General features: G+C 30.9%; 1 long non-coding RNA gene across 1 annotated transcript; it reads left to right on the top strand.

Annotated features, from left to right (window-relative positions):
- Positions 1-566: 566 nt before the first annotated feature.
- Positions 567-9,929, top strand: LOC122517980. Its single transcript, XR_006303951.1, has 3 exons — positions 567-577; positions 1,689-1,691; positions 9,870-9,929. It is a non-coding gene; the product is annotated as an uncharacterized LOC122517980 (long non-coding RNA).
- Positions 9,930-13,841: the final 3,912 nt, after the last annotated feature.

Genomic DNA, 13,841 nt, shown 5'->3' on the forward strand with positions numbered 1-13,841 from the left:
ACCTCCCAACTTGGATCTTCTGCCCTTTCGATCTTTCGACGTTTAACAAACAACCAAAGACGATAAAGACTGACCAATATGGAGATCGAGGAAGTTGTGTTCGTCCCCACGAGATCTTAAACCGAGAATGAAGAGGGTTCGAAACTTAGGAACAACTAACGTAACTTCTATACTGGTAGATGATCGTATTCGCTCTATTCCACTTTTATAGCTTAGTTTTCAAAACATACTTTTATTTTCTTACAACTGTTTTTGAAAGAAAAAGAATAGAGAAAGAGGGATTAGCTTGAAATGTATTACCTATTCAAGGAGGAGATCAAAGAGGAATCAAGTTGAACGAAAGAAATACGAAAAAGATTCTTTCTTTTCTCTGCCATCGATAAGCTATTTCGATGATAAATTATTTTCTTACTACCTCCCGTTATTCATTTACACGTTTACCTTTTGTAAAAATGCGAGTAAAGCACCGTACACAATACCGTTCTAAATCTTCTCGGCTTATGCAAAACAAGCTAAAATCGTGAAATACTTTTCTTTTGAAATATTTTCAAAGAATATTATCATTTGAAAAATCATCGTTCCATTCCGTTCTAACGATCGCATCCTACAAGATGAATTATACAACTTATTACGATCTGGTATTTCAATAACTTTTTAATATACAATATCTAAGATGAAATATAAATAATTTGCGACCAAAATTTGTCATGTAACCTATGATCTAACCTGTACTATGTAAAAACAATAATAATAATTTAGTTAATAAATGATAATAGAAGTTATATTTTTGTAAGTTTAAATAAAACGTAATATTATTGTAATACAGAATGATGGTGTCCGAACCAGCGTATATAAGTGTATCTTTATATATAAAACAAGAAATAGAATTGCACACATTACCATTAGTCTTATTTTTAATTAACTTTCCTTTTATTTCATTTTTCTGAGTTAATTTATTATATTGTACTTATTATATTTATCAAACAGGTTTACTTTTAAAGAAACACTTATATGAACCGCTCATTTGCCAAATCGATTAATTCCATAAAAGAAAACGTAAAAAATATTAATAACAATACATAGAATACATTGCTGTATTATTTATTGTTCAATAACCATACAAAATTTGGTTATTTAAAACTAGAATTACCGCACTAATCAAAATAACTGGTTTTTTATTTTTTTTTTTAATTTTCTTATTCCTCCGTTCCTTTTTCTTTCCTTTTTTATTATTAGTAATTTTTTAAAGACCAGTCATTTTGACTAGTTTTGGTAAAATTAGCTTCGTTTTCTTCGATAGTTCTAGTAGTAATGGTATTTTTTCAACTCATTATTAGGGAAATTTGTTTTAAACATATAAAGTCAAGCATCAATTAAGTAAAATTTTGGAAGTAAAATTTTTTAAATAGTGTTAATTGTTTAGGCCTATAGACTGCTCAAATATAACATTTATATATGTATCTAATTATAATTTACAATTTATAATTTATAATTGACGAATCATCTTTGGAAACTAGTTAAATAGTTTACACATACACACGTTTTCTATTTGTAGTTATAGTCACGGATGAATCAAGAATCGATTACTTTTAGCTCGTTTGCCGAGAAAGTTCGAGTTTAACATCGAAAGAGACGTAACTTTGTTCCGACAAGAGAAAAGGAGAATATCTCGTTGGGTTAGACTATAGCATGTTGCAGGGTACACGCTATACTCGAGTCGAGTGTCTGCCAGAAGGGATAAGTAGTAAACTTCGAAACAATTACTCCCTGAACATCCGACGTCGCGTTTGTTATAGGATTTGACTTCTATCTATCTAATTTATTCGTTAAAAAAAAACGACCAGGAAAGTAAAGTCCAATGAACCCTAAACGATTACATAAGAATAATGTTCAATCCTTTATTTTCCTTCTTTTATCCATTCCACTACGATTTACTAAAATGAAATTACTCCGATCTAATTTCATCTAGCTCAGTACTTTCGAGATTCGCAGATGGTTTCGAATTCTTTGACAAAAAAGAAAAAGACAGAGAGATAAAAAGAAAGAGTTATGAGTTTGGAAAAGCAGCTTTTCAGTCAACGTCCTCATAATGTGAAATAAAAGAAGAAGTAGAACAGAAAGGGAAAGAGAAAGAGAGAAGAATGATATTGTATTCATCATAATTTACGTGCTATGTTGCCAGTGATTTTAATGTAAAACAAAAATACATAACGAAGAAAGGTAAAAATAAAATAACACATAGATCAATATTTATGTAAGAGAGTAACATATAAATGGAACATAGGAGTGATGCGATCCAATAATAAAATATGAAAAAAAGGAAGTTATTCAGTAAAAAATAAAAATAAAATATTAGTATAACGATGAAAATACATTTGTACAATGGTAATTAACCTGTTAACTGTATTTAACGAGTATATCGTTATTAAAAAGATGACGACATTTTCTGCTTTTCCGAATATACTCATATTCCTAAAAAAAAGCAATTAGTTTTCTTGTTATTTAAATTAAAAACGTTTTAATAAAAAGTAAAAAGAAATATTTATCAATTTAAAAACATTGGTTAATAATTTAACAAAATATTAAAAAACGAATTCAATCATAGATACACAGAACACTGTATGATCGAAAAAATATTTAAGAAATATCTAGTAAAATAGGTACAAGCAAATGCACCAGTTTTTGTATGTTTTGGTTTAATAAAAAATATCCTTTGCTTAAACAACAAGCTGTACAATTTTGATCACCACACAATCGTTTAAAGTAATATCGGGTTAAAAACTCTAGCTTATATCATTTTTTCTCTGTTACTAATACAGATATTTACAAAAAAATAATATAAGTTTTATTTAATATATTTTTTTAGAAATTAAAATCATTAATTAGTAACGAAGACAAAAAGTTATTTTTATGCAGTAGTTATTGCAAACAACTCTATGAACGATACACATTCGAAAATAAAAGAATATTATATACTAACAATTATCTGCGACAAATATTAGGACGATTATGTTTATCAAAACGTAGTTAAAAAATAAAATATAAAGAAAACATTCAACAGACATTTAGATAAAAATTTTAAATATTTTTTACAACCAAGTTGATTCAACATAATTAATGCGACAACAGACATAGTTAAAAATAACATAATTTTCTTTAATTTACATCTCTAAACGGGTGCTACAATCTTTTTGAGGAGTTTTATACATTAGAGTTATCCTTATTTCAGATATTAAAATTTTTTATGCTCCAAGAGGGTCATATGGTTCAAAATAAATGAAAAAAAGTATCTCCCAAGTTTAAGTCTTTCTCAATTTTAACCTAAGCAGCAAAACGATATAAGTTTCCCATCTAAATAACATAGGTTTTTTAGTATTAAATAATCAATTTTTTATTCCGACCAAAGTGATCGAGAAAATTAATACTCGATTTCATCAATGTTAATGCAAAGCACGAAGAGAAAAGGAAAATGCAATAATAAATTGCACTAGTTATTGAATGAACTTAACCAATAAGACAAAAAGATACTATCCAGAACTAATAAAACAAACAATAGAGTATACAATTTACACGAGTAACTCCTAATAAGGATTTTCTCATTTGCTCGTCAATAATTGATTATAATAATTACAACCACTAACTCGTACCGATTAGGACCTTTCATCCTTGGCATGATTGAGCATCGGAGGAACATTAAATTTTAACTCACGACTTAAGAAATTCTACGATGGCTCCAAAACACTCCTACTTCGTAGCAAATATTGTAATCCAACGATCAGAGAGTTCCTCCGTTTGCTATTGAAGAATATCTATCGATGAATTCATTCTACATCTTTGAAAAGGATAAAAATGCATAGCTATATCTGTAACATAAAATAAAATAAAACGATAAGTTATTTATTATACACTATAATCCAAAATCGTATAAAATAAAATCGAATGAAATGTAAATAAAAATAGATACTTACAATGCATTCCAATGGGATGAAGGTCAGTAGCACCATGGTGATGCACCTCGCGTGAATCTAAATTTTATTATACGACGAACAACACACTCTAATTCGCGTATGATTATAATTTATTATGCGCCCGGTCACTGATTCTACAATTGCTTCCAAAGACTGCTTTGCACGCAGTCAATGCAAGTACAAAAATTACACACTTTACTTTAAATCTTCAATGATGCACTGACTCTAATACGCGAACAGTCTGTGCGACTGTTTAAAGATAAAAATACAACTTTACTCGAACAAACTCTAATACAATTATTGCTTTGGTCGCATATGAAAAATTTCTAATGCAATCGCGTAGCACGAACGAATTGAAATTAACGAACGAACGTGCTTCTAATCCGTGATTTTAATTATATTTAAACGATACGAACACTCCCGTATATTGCTTCGCGCACGATTGCAATTTGAAACAGAGATAAGAAACAATACTATTAATATCATTACTATTACTGAAAACCATTAAAATGTTTGTGGAATTATCTTCTTCTTCTTCTTCATTCTTTAGTTTAGGCAAGTTATCTGTTTCGTAACGACGTTTTTCTGCCTATTGCACTGTTAAATTGTCGCACCATCGTTTTCGTGGGCGCCCCGTGCTTCTGCGGTCAACCGTTGACTTACCCCGTGCAATTCTGACAATTCTTCCGTTGTCCATTCTGTTAATATGTTCGTTCCATTCTTTTTTTTTTTTTAGTATCCATTCGTTAATGTTCTCCACTTTGCATGTTCTTCTTATATCTTCACTTCTCTCTCGGTCCAGTAGTGTTTTTCCAACTATTCTGCGAAGAACTCTCATTTCGGTTGTCTCTAGTAACTGTTTCGTTTTCGCTGTGTCTGGTCGAGTTTCTGCGGTATATGTCATAATAGGTCTCACCGTTGCCTTATAGATTCTTGCTTTGGTCTCTATAATTTTTGGTCTTCTGTTTTCATTTTTACCACTAATATTCGTGAAGATATGTAGTCACACTCTTGTATGTTGTTTTTTTATTTCTTGGATACTGCGATGGCTACCCCTTCTTTTGCCCTGATTTGTTTTTCTATACCACTATAGATCACTAAGTAGTCGCCGTATTGCATTTGTCCTTTGCCTTTCTTTTTGGTTTATTGTAAGGCGCATATATCAATTTTATTATCTTTCAATTCTTTTAGGGTTTCTTGGTCTTTATTATTAAATGACTTGATGTTCCAGGTAGCCAGACGCATTATGTGTTTTTTTTTCCAACTCTTTGTCCTTTTTCTTGCTTGGGTCGTCATCTGTGAATCCGTCCCATTCCGAGGCAGTATATCGTTTCTATGAGCAAATTTCTTTTTTTTACGTTGGGTAGGGAGCTAGCCTGATCCAACAACCTTCCTCCTTTTCCCGGGCTTAGGACCGGCAACATGATCGCTGATCTCGATCCTCCCAGCGATCATGCAGGCGGAGTTTTGTGGAATTATGGAATACAAAAATATACTCACTTCGAATCTCTATCGATAAATGCACGATGGGTCTCCTACCAATTTGACTCATTTCAAATTTTTGTGTACTACATATATATATAAAACTTAAAAATTATTTTTTTTAAATATATATTGATTTGTAATGTCGTAATGAAGTATACGTAAATATTAATTTCTTTCCTCTAACAACTTCTTTATTCAAGCAATGTTTGTAAGTTTTTAAAAAATTGTTAATAAAACAGCCGTAAATTTAGTATTAAACGAATTTCCAAATGAATTTAATTAACAAAATGTGAACACATTTTAACGAACACTGCACTGTTCCAACGATGTTCTGAAACAGAAATAAAAATAAGATTACATACAGTATTGTTATAAGAACATTATTTTAATTGTTGAAAAAATGTTTAATATAAAAATTAATTTACCTTTTATATATATATATTCAGTGAGGAATAAAAGAAACTTACAGAGTTTATTTACCCGAAAAAACGAAACTTTTACATACAGTGAACAACACTGACTCTAATTTTCGATTTTTTAATATTTTTTTTAATGATGCAACACACGAGTACTTCATTGCCCACGCGCTTGATTGCAATGATGTTCTGAAACAAAGAAAGAGAAAGAACAATTAATGTCTCGTCGTAATAAAAAACCATTGAAGTTATCATAGAAATGTTTGATAGAAAAATATACTTACTTTTAGTCTTCATTGATGACTGCAGGATGGGTATACTATCCTTAGGATGACGGTGAATAAAATAAAATTAAATAAAAAATCTGAAAAGCTGAAACATACTAAAGTTTATAGTACAATATTTCCTATAAATCATTTCTGAAAGTAGAACACACATTAAAAGATATTTCATCATAAAGAATTAATGTTAAATATAAAAATAAAATGTAATTATCTATGAGAATTGACTCAATTAAAAGTAAAAGTTATTAAATATTTGTGAAATTTATCAAAGTATGCAATTTTTTTTAATAATCCTTGCTTTGCATTTCAATTTACAAATTCAAGCAATTTTAATTGCCTTAATCTCACTACTTGTATAAAATTACATACAAAGTATGTAATGCTAATAAAAATATTAATTAAAAATCTTTAAAATTTTATAAACAAAACAATAATTGTATCAGTAAAGTCAATAAAGAGTAACCTAAAGAATAAACCATTTTTTATACCATTCTATGTAATGAAAAATTTATTAAAGTATTAAAATTAACACGATAACGTTAGAAATAAAATTATTAAATAGTTTAATGCGTCGTTACTTTTACCGATCTTGACTTATCGAAGGACGGAAGAGGAATGGAGATCTTTCTATGTATATCTCCTAGAAGTGTCGAATGCTCGATGCTCGGCTGTTTTTGTTTTGTTTTCGATTGTTTCTCTTCTGTTTTCAGCTCGTGAAATTCCTGAAAATATACAAACACATTCATAATTGCCTGTAGGTCGAATGTTTTGTTTTCTTATACCCTCTCTCACTCACTTTCTTTCTGACTCTTTCTATAACATTTCTATATGTCAGATAGACTTAAAAAATAATAATGCTTTAAAAAAAAGTAAAAAATAAGATTACATTAGTACAATATAAAGAAAATCAAATATATGAGTGTATGTGTACGAGCTACCTATATTTATGTATATATGTCTGCATGCATGCGTATGTAATAAAAATCGAATTTAATACGAAATACGACCTTTGAACACATAATTATGAAAAATAATTAATAACATATAATAATAAACATACTTACAGATGGTAGTGAGTATCGATTCCGTGGAAAAAAAGCTGGAAATTAGAAAATAATATTATTAAGTAACATTGGTGAGATTTGGCGAGCACTCGGCTTTCTTCATAACCACGTTAGTCAAGCTTGATATGATAATTTATTTATTAAATAAATCAAAAATTTATTCTATTTTTCTATTTCAGGTATACTTATCTTGTTAATATTTAAAAAATAACGAATAGAATAAACACAATATACACTATGAACTTTATCACATCGCACAGAGAAACACAATCGTATAGAAACGAATCTTCGTTGCAGCCATCCTTAAAACAATTGACATCGTATGTGACAACACGTGCCATCTCGGAAGGAATAGAAATTGAAGCAAAAATTTGGTACCTAATCGATAATGCAGATCAAGAACACGAAAATTTTCATTATCCATACAAATTACCCGAATTTTTTTTTCACAGATGGCATGCGTTGTCACACACGATATCAATTGTTTTAAGGACATCTCAAACAAGGTTTCTTTTAATTGTTCAATAATTGTTAATTAATCGATGGAAATGTATATAGTAATCTAAAAATATGGATGTACCTTTTGATGTACCTTCCTCTTCGAAATCTCCTGTTAGACTGACACGTTCTCATATAAAAAAGTTTTTTTATTGAATGTTGTTTACATGGCTTTCCAAAAGTTACGCATGTGTGTAACGAGAATATTAATTGTAATAAATAGAAATTAAGATTATATAACGTTCTGATTTAAACATTCTTTCAATTTTTATGTAATTGTTTAAACTAATGTACACTTGTTTTAACGTTTCTGTGCAGTGAAGATTTCGGAGAGAAAAATTTTCATCTATAAGTATATCACATCGAAATTATTTTATATTCAAAGTATATTAATAAGTATGTAATGTTTAAATCAGTAAATATGTGTTTAAACAATCTGAAATATAAGTAGAGTGTATTAAAATATTAAAATAATTGTTAATTAATCGATAGGAATGTCTATTGTTGTTTAAAAGCTCGGTATATATGATTTATGTACCAACCCCTTCGAAATCCACCGTTGAACTGAGTCATTGTCCTCTATGAAATTTCTTTTATTAAATATTGTTTATATGACTTTCCGAATAATGCGCATGTGTATAAAGGGAATAATGCACTCAATTAATAAAATTTAAGATTATAACGTTCTGATTTAAGCATTTTTTATCATTTTTATGCAATTGTTTAAATAAAACTACACTATAAAGATGTAATTATTGTATATAAATTACAGTTATATAATTGTAAATATTGAATGAATACTAACTAATAGAGTAACATGTAAGAATTAAATTACAATACTTTTTCTACCATTTATTAATGTATATGTAAATGAAAAAAGAAAGTACATTTCTTTAAACAATTATTCAAACAGTGTGTAAATAATATACTATTAGAAAATGTGAATTATTGAAGTTAACCATTATGATAGAAGAAAGCTGAGGTGCTTGCTCGTTTAAATACCAAAAAATTTTGACTGGATTCATTTTAAAATCTTCTAAGTTCTTCTTTTATGCATCTACTTGATACATAAAAAGATGAGAAAAAAAAGCCTAATTGATACTGTGCTTTTCCAAACCTTTAAATAATTGCAAATCTGCAAATTGTAAGATTGATTAGTAAAGTATTAAGTAAACTGAACGAGTCTATATATGTATATGTATGATATACACATATATAAGATGTCATTCTCTCTCTCTTTCTTTCTTTCTTTTTTTTTTCTATTTCTTTTTCCCTTTTCATACTTTTTATATTAATCTTGTTTATGTTATAAACGAAAAATATAATAAAATAAAAAATTGATCGTTTAATGCTAAGAAATCTATGTTATTTAGATGGGAAACTTATATCGTTTTACCGCATAGATGAAAATTGAGATAGACTTAAATCAATAACCTTCTGCAATTTAACTTCATAAGAACTAATCTCGTTTAAATTATCTATCTTCATTAAAAAATCGCGCATTTCTTTTTCTCGAGCGAATTTTTCTAGCTTTTGTATTGGATCTGTAATGCCAAACCTGTCTAAATTTCGAAGTTTCAATACATTGGCATCTCTCACATCCATCGACACTATCATGGTTGCGCTATCCTTTGTTATATATTGCACAGGTAATTTTCCTATTACGGTTCAATCAACCAACGTTTCTAATGTGGTTAAACCGTTTTTCAATTGTAGTTTTTTCCTCGCCATTTGCTTTCCTGCTACATCTGCGCTAATAAGTATGTCTATGGGTCTACTCTATACACGTATGTTTGACAAAATTATCTTTTTCTATCGTAGATACTGTATCACAAATTATATCCTTAGGATAATAAGCCGTCGAACTTTGGTAGAAGAGAATATACTATCATAAACAGACTTAAGATTGGACACACTAACTACACTCACAGCTACCTATTTAGGGGAAATCCAAAACAAAATTATGAAATATGCAATGAAGAAATTAGCGTCAAACACATAATAATAAATTGCCCCAAATACATCAATGAAAGAATAAGATACAGAATTCCAGAAGACCTGAAGACTGCTCTTTCACTCAGGAAACACTACATTGACATTATTAATTTTTTAAAGACAATCAATATTTTTAAATATATATAATACCTAATATAGCTATATATTGTTACATGTCGCTAATGACCTTGTTGTTGATGCGACTATAAACTGGTTATATCCTTATTTAAGACCGAAAAATTACATTCGTATGTATTATCTAAATTTTTCATAGAATTATAAAGGTATCATGAGTCTCACAATTGGACTTCACGCCGCCGAATACTAAATGAGCAATTTCTTGTTTGCCGTTTGTTCTATCACTGTTTTATTATTGAATCGTCTCGGCCATTTCGATTTTTTAAATATTTTATAACTTTGTCGTCATTTTCTCCCGTTGGCGGAAAACTGCCCGCTAATTCGGTTGTTCATAAATCCTGCACAGTCGCTCCCAAAAGATACGCAAATTTGTCTTCACTTGATATAATAATCTTCTCCTGTATCTTTTTAAATCGACTCCAAAGTGCGAGCCATTTTTTCACGCTGTTGGCGAATTTCGATATTTTTATAGATGGTAGACTCGTTATATTACTTGTTCCAACATTGATGGTTCTGGCTGTACGACTATAGTATCGAATAATTTTTACATAAAAAATATATATTTTTTCTTGGACTATCAGGAAATTCGGTGCTTCGCCCGGGTTTTATCTTGGGCTATTAGGAAATTCGGGGTTTCGCCCGTGTTTTCTTTTGGACTATCAGAAAATTACTCAGATAGATATCGTCAGATTCCACTTCTCCTGTCAAATCCGACTCGTTCATCTCGGTTTCGTAGAGAGTAAACGAAAGAAAATGTTCGTAGCCGATAAATAATCTGAAACACTTACTTCACAAAATTTTTGTACCGAAAATAAAATTCTTTAATAATTAAGCTTAATATCATTAATTAATAAATTTTGTTTAAACCGTTGAGTAGTAAGTAATGTAACAATAACTTCATTTAAGAAAATTTTTTGTTTGTTTGTAGTGTTAATTAATTTAACAACTGAACAGCTTATGTGTAAATTTATTAAAAGTAATAAACTAACCTACATCGTTGTATAAATTTTAAGAAACAATATGAATAAGAAGAATAAAAAGGAAAATAATATAAATGAAAATAATATTAAATAATGCGTGTTAACAATGTGACGATATAATCTCCTAAAATAATTGACTTAAAATATTCTGTTTATAGCAACGTTATATTGCTATATCGATTTTACTCTTGCATACGTTTACTTTCAAGCTTGTACATAATTCACTTTAATAATTTTAATCCCTGATCGCGATTTAGTAATGTCATACTCGACGTCGGAATCAGAATATTCATATAATGGGTCATCTTTGTGCACAAATGTCAAAAGAATATCGAAATACTTGGAAGCATAATTTTATATTCAAAACTTTCGAATTTCATACTATTTGCAGGATGTAAATATAAGAGAGAGAGAAAGAGAGAGAGAGAGAGAGAGATAATTCTACCCGATTGTAAAATTTTATTAAAAATTAATTCATTAAAATCTAGTATGCTAATAAAATTTCCAACTCCGCGGTTGGATATTAGGTATTAAATTTATACATGCGATCAAATAATAATCTATTTTGGTAAGACGAAGATCTTTTTTTGAAGTCGAGAAAGCAATATTGCAACGACTTAGCAAACCGAGTTATCGCACTACTAACTTGATCCTGCTTCTTGATACATCTAACTTTCATAACACGGTTAGAATCCTCTAGAAGAAGATTCGGCTTCTGTAATTTTTCGCATTTTCTAAAATGAAATCAGGTCGGCCGAAGTTATCTCAAAGAAAGGGAAAAGCGAATGCGAGCCATGAGATCCAATGTAGCCTGAGTCAATGAGAGTATCAGGAAAATGTGTTAGAAATGAAAAGAAAGAAAAGTAAAGAAGAAAAGAAGTCGAACCAATCGAATCGAGCTATCAAAACAATGTTAGTAAAAATATCCGAACATGAAATCCGATACGATTATTCGAGCTTAAAAATAGATCTCTCACTTCTTATCTCACGCAATCGAGGGGAACTCATTACGATCGATAGCGATAAACGATTCAACTTTCTTATCTACGTTTATATTCCACCCTCTACGTTCTATCTTCATAACGTTCACTCCTTTTCTTTCTCAGTCGTTTTAGGATAACTGAACGAAGGCTTCTTGCAGAGGCTACAGATCGAGCTCGGTAACCAGTAGGTAATAGCATGAGAAAAAAGGTAGTAGAGTAGAAGGAAAAAAGAAAGAGATAAAGGAGTGTCGATCGAGATAGAACGAAGAAATAAAATGAGAGATATAGATATAGACTTACGTGTATGTATAATACGTATATATCCAAGTAGCAGAATATACGGAGGCGGAAAGAATAAAGAATAGATAGATAGTTAGAGAAAGAAGGAAACATGTTAAGGGTGAGAAGGAAATGTGTAATTAGATAGAAAGAGATAAGATGATCTAGAGTGAACGAACGAACAAGAAAGAGGATGAAAAAGAGAGAAGGAGAGTGAGAAAAAGAAGGATGAGTTAACGATGGAAGGCCTGTAGCTGCGGCGAACCAAATGGGTGGTAGGACTCTAGCTCGTAGCTTCTGCCTGCAGTACTGGTGGTGAGTGTAGGATGGGCTAGTAGGGTGCGGGTATCACGGCCAAAGAGTGCCGAGGTTGCCATTAGCGGGGTGTGTTTTGCACCCGGGTCGCGCGATCAACTGCGAGGCACTCTGCTGCTGCTGCTGCAAGGTGAGGAGCAGAGGGTGTTAGAGGGGTTCGGAGGAATGAGGAGCTTTCTATTGTTGCCGCTTTACCCAGCTTGCATATTTAACGCCCCTGATCTCGCTTTCGCTCTATCTCTTTCTATTTTCCTCTCTGTCTTTCCCTTCCTTCTTCTCTCTCTCTCTCTCTATATATATATATATATATATCTTTTTCTATCTCTCTTTCTAGCCCAGCAATGTTCTACGCTGCTATCTATCGTGCTTTAATTTCCGAAGCTCCAAAAGCATACGCATATACAGCGGAACGAGTTGGAATAAAGGTCGCATTCAAGCGGCTCGTAGAAATGGTGGTGCCGAAGATCCGAGCGAATATTAGAGAGGCAAGCTCGAATCTTCGAAGCTTACTCGAGCTAGTGCTTTAGTGAAACCACTACTGATCTGTGTCTCTCGGCTAACAGGGAACACGATACTGGATGTGTACGATAAATCACTGAGATCATTTGAGGGAAAAGGGTCGTTAGCAATCCAGTATTTATCTAAATACATTTATATTCAGTTAAATACACGACGCCTTAGTTTAATTATGTATTATATATATGTAAGTATATTAATATATTAATCTTTAAGTTTATTTAATAGATGTGAGTAGTATTTATTAAAAGAACATATAAGAGGATGTAAAAAAACTAATGTATACATGTATATATTCGGATCACTCTCTCACATATCTAACACAATATTAAAAATACAATTTACACGCGTAAAATAACGTCTATTCATATAGAACGAAGTATTGCATGCAAATCGGTTCATTAGATCGCGTTTACGAAGGATAATTGATAGATTAATAGAAAACGAGAGTCAAAGTCGAATTAATTGATTTAAACAAAAGTGTAGGAAATACAACATGTACTTCATCCGCAATTTCTCGTAAAATCATGCAGTATAAGATTAAACCTACTTAGATGTAGGAAGTCCCAGCATTGCTTTTATGCGTCAGCGTCCCACGAGTAGAAGGTAAGTAGTAGAGGTACTATTTCATCGATCTACGCATTGTTGAGATTCCAAGAGATCCTTAGTTTCGATGCATCGATGCATTATTGCTCTCCTCCTCTATGGTTCAACACGACGCTTATTCCGGATCTGTAAAGCTTATTACGATCAGCTCGTTTGGAGCTTACGTATCCCGAGAATAGGTATACCAGAACTTCATGCAAATGCCATACGTGGAGATATGTGACAGCGAATAGATCTAGAATTCTCCTTGAAATATCTACGTCTAACCTCCTCCCCCACCTCTTCTCTCTCTTTCTCTCTCTCTCTCTCTCTCT

Source organism: Polistes fuscatus, unplaced genomic scaffold, assembly GCF_010416935.1.
Source record: "Polistes fuscatus isolate 324 unplaced genomic scaffold, CU_Pfus_HIC Scaffold1, whole genome shotgun sequence".
NCBI lineage: Eukaryota > Metazoa > Arthropoda > Insecta > Hymenoptera > Vespidae > Polistes > Polistes fuscatus.